Consider the following 9,563-nt stretch of genomic DNA (forward strand, 5'->3'; position numbering starts at 1 on the left):
TCTGTTCCAAAAATACTCCTTCCGGTTTGTCACAAGTTTCGGAAAGTTTTTTTTCGAGTATGGCTCTGTGTGATGTTAGATGGAGCGGAATTTCCTTATATGGGTCCTAGGGCACTTCTCCCGGAAGAGCGCGCGCTCCCGTATAGCAGAGCACGCTGAGCACAGACAATCACTGATCAGAGCGAGAGCGTCACGAAATGTCACAAAAGGAGTGTGTTTTTGGTTGCCAGGGCAAGACAACCCTGCACAGATTACCTAAAGAGAAACAGCATTAAGGGACCAGTGGATGGAGTTTATTTTTACAGAGCATCAACGGAGTTTTCAAGTGTTTGTGTTTGTTCCCTGCATTTCGAAGATGCTTGTTTTACAAACAAGGCCCAGTTTGACGCCGGATTGGCACATCGTTTATTTCTTAAGGATGATGCAGTCCCAATGAAAAAGGGTCACGATCGTGTGTTGGAACCGCAGGCGGTGAGTAAAACGGCTTCAAATATCTCTGTGTTGTTAACTTAGCTATCGGCGCGTAAGCACATCAAGTAAACAACATGCGATGTTGTCATCAAACTGCACTTTCCACATGTACAGCTTAAAAAAAAAAAAAGACGACAAAGTGGAACTTAGTCATTTTCCAAAACCGCTAAGCAAATATATATACAGTTTCAGTACATACCACATAGAGACGCTGTTGTTGCGGCTCTCTTGTTAAATTTCAGCCTCTGGATCTGATTCTGGATCATAAATATACGCTGAATCTGACTGTTAGCCATGGTTTGTTTTGGTTGGTTTTGTCCTCACGGTGTCACAGCTTCCAAACGCTCTCAACGCAAAAGCCTACTGGCGCTCGTGATTCTTTAGCTCCGCCCACACGTCACGCCTACAGACGCTCGTGTTTTTCCGGAAAAAATCGGTACAGACTATCTTTCTCTTATGAATATAATAAAACTAAAGAATTTTTGGAGTTATGAAGGATGCAGTACTACTCTATAGGTACTCAAGATTAACAGGATATTAAGTGAAAACGAGCATTTCAACCCCCCCTTTAAGTATATTTCTTAGGAGTACATAAAGGCCATTTCTGAGAAGTACATAAAAAGTAAACTAAAAGCATACTTTCCTATTTTAGTTTAAAAGAAGGATACTAATAGCACACCTGAATAAACTTATTTTCGGTAAGGGCATGCGGTCTTGGAACTAATTTGCTGTACCAATATAATCTTTTACATCAGATTATCTTGCAGAAAAAGCATTACTTAAACAAATGTGAGTAGTTTTTAATGATGAAGTAAGAAGACTTTCAGAAAGCCACCATCATCAGGCATTTACTCAAACAGAAAAGCACAAGAAATTACATTAAATAACCAGGTTAGTCTCTATATAATCAGACCAAATTTGCCCTATAGACTCGACAATCATAAAATACCTCCACTAGAGAGCGAGAGAGATTGGGTAAAATGTAGTATGTTGTCAAACACTAAATTGGGCCTTTATGAAGTGGGCCATTATGTCAGTTGACTCATAGATGAGATACACAGGGAAGACAGTGAGAAGATAGCTGACCTTTCTGGAGCAGAGGATGCTGCAGACTGACCCTGGGGTATTCTGTGTCATTATCTCCGCCATGGTGTGATTCTGAGCTCAAACTGCTTGTGTCTGTGATATCATGACTGGTTCTCTAACAGCTCTGGATTAGTGGTTCACTGAAGGCACGTTCTTGACCTCTGGTGAAGTACAGGGCTGTCTGAACCAGAGGAGAGAGAAACACATTGACTGATTGTGATCCGTGAGCTGGATCCCTGGAGGAGGAAGCACTGGTCATCTCTTAAACCATTACATCTTTCAAACTCCATCTTCCTCAACTTCAAATTCCTGATTTTGTTTTTACAGCGATTTCAGTTTGATCACCAAGCCTAGTATCTGTGTGTCATTATGTGCTTTAAAGGGTTACAGTGTGCTTTGTATTATAATGTCATTGTCTCTGAAGGAAATAACCATTAAGTAAGTATTGTTGAATTTAGCAGCAGTCATTGAGCGCACTTGTCTCTGTTCATTTCTCTCAACAGTGAGCTGTTCAGTTTAACCCAGATCCATTTTAAAAGCCTCTCTCTTAACACACATCACTGCATAGTTAACCTCTCCTGTAAATGATCAGATCTATAATTGATGGAGTTATGATTTTAATACCCCCCTTGTCACATGAAATAATTAAGTAGCTCTTTGAAATTAAGACTACTTTAATGTGTGAAGGAACCACTGCTCAGAGCTGAATTTCTCCACGGCGCTGATACGTGCTTTGTGTAGCGATGAAGCTTATCAAGCTGAACTTGTGCTTAATTATGTGAAGCTGTTAAATAAATAAATTGGTTGGAATGAATGTTTTCTCTGAAGCTTTAGGAGTGACTGGAGATAAGTGTGTGATGGACACACGTCAGCGCTCGTGTCACTTCCAGCTAATAATGATTAAAGTCTTCTTCACCCTTTGAAAATATAAATATGAAAACTATGTGAGAGCTACACACAACAGCCCCTGGTGTTCTCTATGGAACATGTCATTGAACATTTGTTTAGAGCATGCTGTTGAACATTTTCACTGTTCACAAAATAGATGCATTTTTTTAATATGCTGGAGCATGTTGTCACTTCATATGGGGCAAGTTGTCACAATGGGATCTTTTTGTTTAACCCTCATAGTGCATTAAAATATGTATACGATTTTCACAATCACGTTCCACTTGGACTTGAAGAATCATTGTTTTATAAAAAGTTTTTTTTACTAAAATCAAAAACTAAATCTGTATGTGATCTGCAACTTCTAATTAATATATATATATATATGTTCCAAGTCTTGATTGTTATTGCCTTCCTTGTTATTAGAGCATTTATCCCTTTTGGAGAATTAAAATAAAATGATTCATTCAAATTAAATGAAACACACCAAAAATAAATGATGCAAAATAAATAAGCTGTATATATATTTTTTAATATTGATGAGAAATCTTATTTAAATAAGATTTTTTTTTGTGATAGATATGTTCTGATATTTGGAATGAGAGAATGCAATTAAAGTGACTGCTCAAAAGGTCCAACTTTATGAAACCTACATATTTATTTCTAATAAAATAACATTAAAACAGCATTAGCATTACTGTTTTATTTTTCAAATAACATACATGAATTGTGCTTGCTTGCATAAACTTTCACTCTCATTCTTACCTGAAAAACATGATCAGTTGTTTACGCTGCAAAGGTTCGTCAGTACGTTTACATATTCATATTTATTCACAAAATTCAGTCCCAAAAGTGTGTGAACAGCCTTGTCTCGTTGCTTACTGTTAGATTTAATACATCATTTTTTATCATTTTGATTGATGCTGAAACGTACAGTTTGGAAATTTCAAAAAACTGTTAAATATTAACAAATCTTTTATATCATGATTTAAATCAAGATTTGTATCAACATTTATATTACAGCTCATGTGACAACTTGCCCCAATCTCCATACATAAAATCATCAGATGTGCCTGATTGCAAGGAGACACCAGAAGATTAATCGTCTTGAATTTGCATGTAAAGCAAGTTAAGCATGACAAACACAATCAGACTGATATGCATTCATGCTGCCAGGTGTGAAAGAAGTGGATTTGAAGATGAGTCGTGTGAAATAAAAATGTGGTCTAAATAACATCATAATATATGAACATATTTAATAGGTAACACATCAGTATTTGTGTGGCCCCCGCTGAATATAAAGCTGAAGTGAATTTATAAATGTAAGTTTTGTCAATGTGGAGTCTATTTCTGAGCATGTACAGTAGCATTACGCTCAAACCACACCTGGACTGCAAACAAAAATGACGTTTTATAGACAGCATTGAGCTCTTCCAATGTATTTTCTGTATTTGGTTTAACCAGTTTCTAACACATCTTGAAATCCAGTTTGATGGACTATCTCTTAGCTTTGACATAGTGTCACTATAGCCCGAAATCTCTCTTAAAGGACACATTCCTGATGTTTTACATAAACACTGTTTGTCTGCATTATCTTCCATCAAAATCTAAAAACGAACTCTACTTCTGAAAAATTAATCTGCTGCTCATCAAGGCTGCAAAGAACATTGAATAATATCAACCAATAGCCAAGCATAATGCGTATAATGCAGATTTACGTTGATGCAGTTAAGGTTATGGTGTTAGCATCACAATGAGGAGATGCTCTTGAGAGTAAACCTGACCTTCAGCCTTCACCAGCCCTAAGCTCAGAAGAAGAGAGTTAAACCTGCTTCACTTTGCCACATGTCTACCGCAGAGCAGGCAGAAAAGTTTTGTAACAGGCAATCTAAGTCTGAAAACACAAATTACCTTTTCTTATTCTCATATATAATTTGAAAATCTTGTGCTGAGAATAAAGAGCCTGATCCTTTCAGCCGAATGGCAGGTGAACATTGAACCCAGAGTTCTGAAACTGCTTTACGCCATCAGTTGAATCTAAGAAAAGAGTTCAGAATTATCGATCCGGTTCAGACCGATTTTGTTGAGAAGCCGGAATCAATGACTTTGGTCTTTTCACAGTCAGTGTAAAACGCAATGAAAAGCAGCTTTAGCTCAGAGAGAATGGAGCAGCAGTCTGATCGCTCGGAGAACAATGACACAAAGGAGTGATTTTCCTCAGAAGAGTTTACAGAGCGAGCAAATGTTATCCGTGTGGAGCGTTTCATTTCCCACTGCTGTTAGTGCCTCCAGACGTGCTGCTGAGTGAACTATACTCTCTCTTCGATTCCAGCCTTTGGAGAGATTTAGGGATGAGCACTTTAATGGCAATCACAGACCAAACATTTGTCAAAAATGATGGTAAGCCAACAAGCAAATGGTAAGCCAATGTACACAAGAACAAAGACCACTTAAGAGCGTAAGTATTGAATGAAAACTATTAGGAAGTGGTTGCACAAGATAACTTCAATCAAAGAGCTCTGTTGTTGAGTCTGAAATGAGGGTGTAGTAATTTAGACATCAGGGCTGCTGCGTGAATCCCTTGATAGAAATCCTTAACCCTTGTGAAAGTATTAGTATAAAAAGAGCACTTATTACGAAAATAATATACTTTAAAAGAATATAGCTACTTAAGTGCAAACTGAAAGTAATGATTCCGGACATAATTGCATGTTTATTGCAATTAAATAAAATGTATTGTAGTTTAATATATGTTTATATTAAATGCAACTTTTGTGCTTTTTGATCCAATTTAGTGGTAATTTCATTTTCTTCTATTCATAGTTTTCGCGTGACATGCAGGAACCCGGAGGGCGAAACAAGACTTTCCTCCAATGACTGGCAGTTATTTTCAAGGGGTTTGCATTAAGTAGTAATGTAGTAAGAAGATACAAATATTAAAAGGCCAAATTGAGTACTCACCTTATTGATGATGAACCCAGAATATATTTGAAACTTTATTTATACATACATATACTTCATGAACTTTAAATCTGGGAGATCATTACAACGTGCAGTTTTTAAAGTATACTTAAGTGTGTTAAACACATGAAAGTGTCTCTCTTTAACTAAACTTGAGTTTATTTCATTAATACTTTATTATCTGTGTGTGCAGATATTTTAAAAGTACACTTAAGATTTGAAGTACACAACAAGTGGACATAAGCACGCTTCTTTTTCACAAGGGAACCTCTGTTTACGTCACGGGGAATGTCTTTTTTAGCAGAGTGGCCCTCAACATATTTGGACATTCATATATCTATTAAATTCCCAGAACAGCAGCTGAGTAAAAGACTCCCCATGAGAGTGCTCTGGACACATGCATCTGTCCGAGGGTCTCTTGAAGCAGCAGATAGCATGTTGAGTTGTAAAGATCAGAGGCTGTGCTCTGGTAATGTGTGATCAGTTCTGACAGCAGCAGTGTGTGTGTGTGTGTGTGTGTGTGTGTGTGTGTGTGTGTGAGTCCAGCAGTGGTCTCCACCTCCACCTCATCTCCTGCGGCTGGAGCGGCTGATTGAGGGGCCGTCCGCCTGAATCCCGGAAACACCTGCCTCCTCTGCAGGGCTCAGAGCTCAGGATCACGCTGCTCCTGATGTGGTTTTCATTAAACACGCATACTGACATGCAAACTCACACAGAACACACACACACACACCAGCACAGCTTCCAACAACTGCCAGTCGAGATCTTCACATCTGTGATCCCCATGAAGCGGAAGAACTGCGTGACTCAGCCTGACAGAAATGTTTTAAACACACATGCACAGGATTCTGTGTTGCACATATTTTATTCCTCAGTACCCCTTAGCATACTACAGAAAAAAAAGAAAAAAATATATATATGGAATGCATAGTCGATATAAAAAATTGGATGACGAGTAATTTCTTACTGCTAAATTCAGAAAAAACAGAGGTGTTAATTATAGGACCTAAAAACTCTGCTTGTAATAACCTAGAACACTGTCTAAGACTTGATGGCTGCTCTGTCAATTCTTCGTCATCAGTTAGGAACCTAGGTGTGCTACTTGATCGCAATCTTTCCTTATAAAGCCACATTTCTAGCATTTGTAAAACTGAATTTTTCCATCTCAAAAATAAATCTAAATTACGGCTTATGCTCTCAATGTCAAATGCAGAAATGTTAATCCATGCATTTATGACCTTCAGGTTAGATTATTGTACTGCTTTATTGGGTGGTTGTTCTGCACGCTTAGTAAACAAACTACAGCTAGTCCAAAATGCAGCAGCAAGAGTTCTTACTAGAACCAGAAAGTATGACCATATTAGCCCGGTCCTGTCAACGCTGCACTGGCTCCCTATCAAACATCGGTACTGGATCCGGGTGACTGCAGTGATCCTCTGATCTGGATACAGACTGGATCTGGTGGCCACTGACTTCATCCACTATCACCAAAAACATCAGCTGAATCAAAGACATTGCACCTCAAAACACTGGTAACCTCCAAGAAGCTCATAATGAAAGATTTGTGAGTTGGCTGTAAGCACGAAGGTGTCAACAGTCCAGTCAGTAAAATCAGCAGTGGATTGTGCATGGGTCGTATCCTCCACCAGACCCAGTTCCCTTCTCATCTCTGTTTAACTCCAGCTAAGCAGTCTGAATACCAGAGGTGCTGAAATAATCGAGGGTAATAACACACCGTTCCCACTGTCTTCGCTAGTGGTTATTAACTGTGATGCCAGTATATTTTCTCGTTAAATGGTTTTCCTGTACAGTATCTGTAATGCTTTGGCTCGAGGCTCTAAACACCCTGATTTCATATTTTACTTACATCTCTTAGTCTTGCATATTAAACATGCTCAACAGCCTTTGTGATTAAAGCTAAGGGTATAAAAACATTACGACTGCATTTATAGCTTGTAAATGTAATGTTATTGCTTGTTTGTTTCAACAGCAGTGGCTGCTGGGATTGATTTATTTGGGAAAGAGAGAGAAAGACAGAAACTGGAATGATGCCTGTTGCCTGTAGTGGTGTGTGTGTGTGTGTGTGTGTGTGTGTGTGTGCATGCGCTGTGGCTCCGGTCCAGTCTTGTATTCTTGTTTGTGTGTGCAAACACGCATTATAACGCAGCAGTAATGCAGGTTAAAGGATTGTAAAAAGCTTATGGAAAAAATGAGCTCATGCTACTGGGAGCAAGTCTGCAACTTCCCAGCGGGGAGACTTCTGCTGTCTTTTCTCTCTTCCTCCCAGGAAAAGACTGGGACTAAAAGTCAGCCTGGAATGCTACAAGCCACAGCAGATATACTTGCAATAATATACATATATATATATATATATATATATATATATATATATATATATATATATATATATATATATATATATATATATATATATATATATATATATATTATTTCCTTTTACTATATTCTGAAATGCCTGAAATAGATGCTTGCATGACAACATGGTAATAATAGTACGCGGTAAAGAGGAAGAAGGCATGCAAAAAAAAAAAAAGTTTAAGAAGTAATAAGTAGTATTCATTTAATTGCATTTAACTATCAGTCAAACTTGCTTCAGTGTCTCCAATAACACATGATACTGCAGAATTCATTCTTATAATCAACAAATTTATTATTATCAATGTTGAAAACAGTTGTGCTGCTTAATATTTTGTGTGAAAAAGGTACTACCCTTCAAAACTTTGGGGTAAGATTAAAAATTAGAAAGAATGAAAAGAACAAAGAAAATAAATGAATGCGTTTATTTGGCAAGGGTGCACTTAACATTGATAATAATTGATAATAATAATTACCAGTAATAATTGATAATAACTGAGCAGCAAATCAGCATTTCATGTGACACTGAAGACTCAAATAAATGCAGCCTTGGTGAGTACCAAATTACAAAATGACAATAGTTTTCTCATAATACATAAAAATCAAACATGGCATTATCTGATACAAATGCAGTTTGGTCACAAGACAAACAAGAACCAGAGACGTTCAGGTCAATGGGAACAATATTTCCCAGTCCTCATTCATATTCATTAAATGGAAAAGAGTGTGACGTGGAACACATGGATAAATAGAAAGTGATGACAGAATGTGTGTATTCTGGGTGAAGAATCACTTTCAGTGTCAACTTTAGCAGAGCTATAAAACGAACAAATGATTTTGATATCGTGGCAAATCTGAGAACACCTTGAGACATAACTGAGATTACTGAAACATTGCTGTAACATGAGAACAACATGACAGTTTTCTCTGAGAAGCAAGAGACATCTGTATGTACTCTCACTGCTGCCGAGGAGGAAGACGTCAGACACTGAAGAGATCTCATTTCTGATTTTTCTATCCCATGAGTTTCAGTAGTTCCCCTTTGTTGCGACTTTAAAGGCAGCTTTAATCTCCTGGGTCTCTCATCCTCTGAGGCCATAATCACCTGCTTCTTACAGGGAAAATGACACAGGCTTTCTCCAAAACAGAATTAGCGCAGGGACATGCACTCTTTTATAATCCAGCATTACATACAACTAATTGGAGAAGAAAATATCCCCAATTTCCTGCAGCAGTGGCTTGTCGTCCTCGCTCTGCATGAATGCATACTTGACACACACACACACACACACACACGCACGCACATCAGAGAGTCTTTAATAGGTGCTTTTATCAGGGCAGTGCTTTCTGCTGCATTACTGTGTGAAGATCCTCAGGCGAGGTCTGTTCTGTGTATAGGAGAGAAGAGACAGGCTTCTTAAACTTTAAAATGTGTCCAAGAGAAGGTATCCTTCCAGGGAGTCAACTTCCAGGGATTTTGAGCAGAGCTTTTATCTGTCGTGAGAGTTTGAAAGTCTGGAGGTAGAGTTAGAGTTGCCCATGGAGTTGCGCGCGCACACACACACACACACACGCACGCACACACACACACACACACACACACAGGCCTCTCTGGGTGGGTAATTGCAGTGACTTCTTTGATCAAAGCACAGGCTCGTTAGCATTCTGCCCTTCAGTAAAAACAGCTGTGTGTGTGTGTGTGTGTGAGAGAGACCTGTCTGCCTCAGCTGTAGAGTACACTGCTGTGTCAGAGCTAGATTCAGTGAATCCCACAGGTATAA

Source organism: Carassius auratus, chromosome 34 (genome assembly GCF_003368295.1).
Source record: "Carassius auratus strain Wakin chromosome 34, ASM336829v1, whole genome shotgun sequence".
NCBI lineage: Eukaryota > Metazoa > Chordata > Actinopteri > Cypriniformes > Cyprinidae > Carassius > Carassius auratus.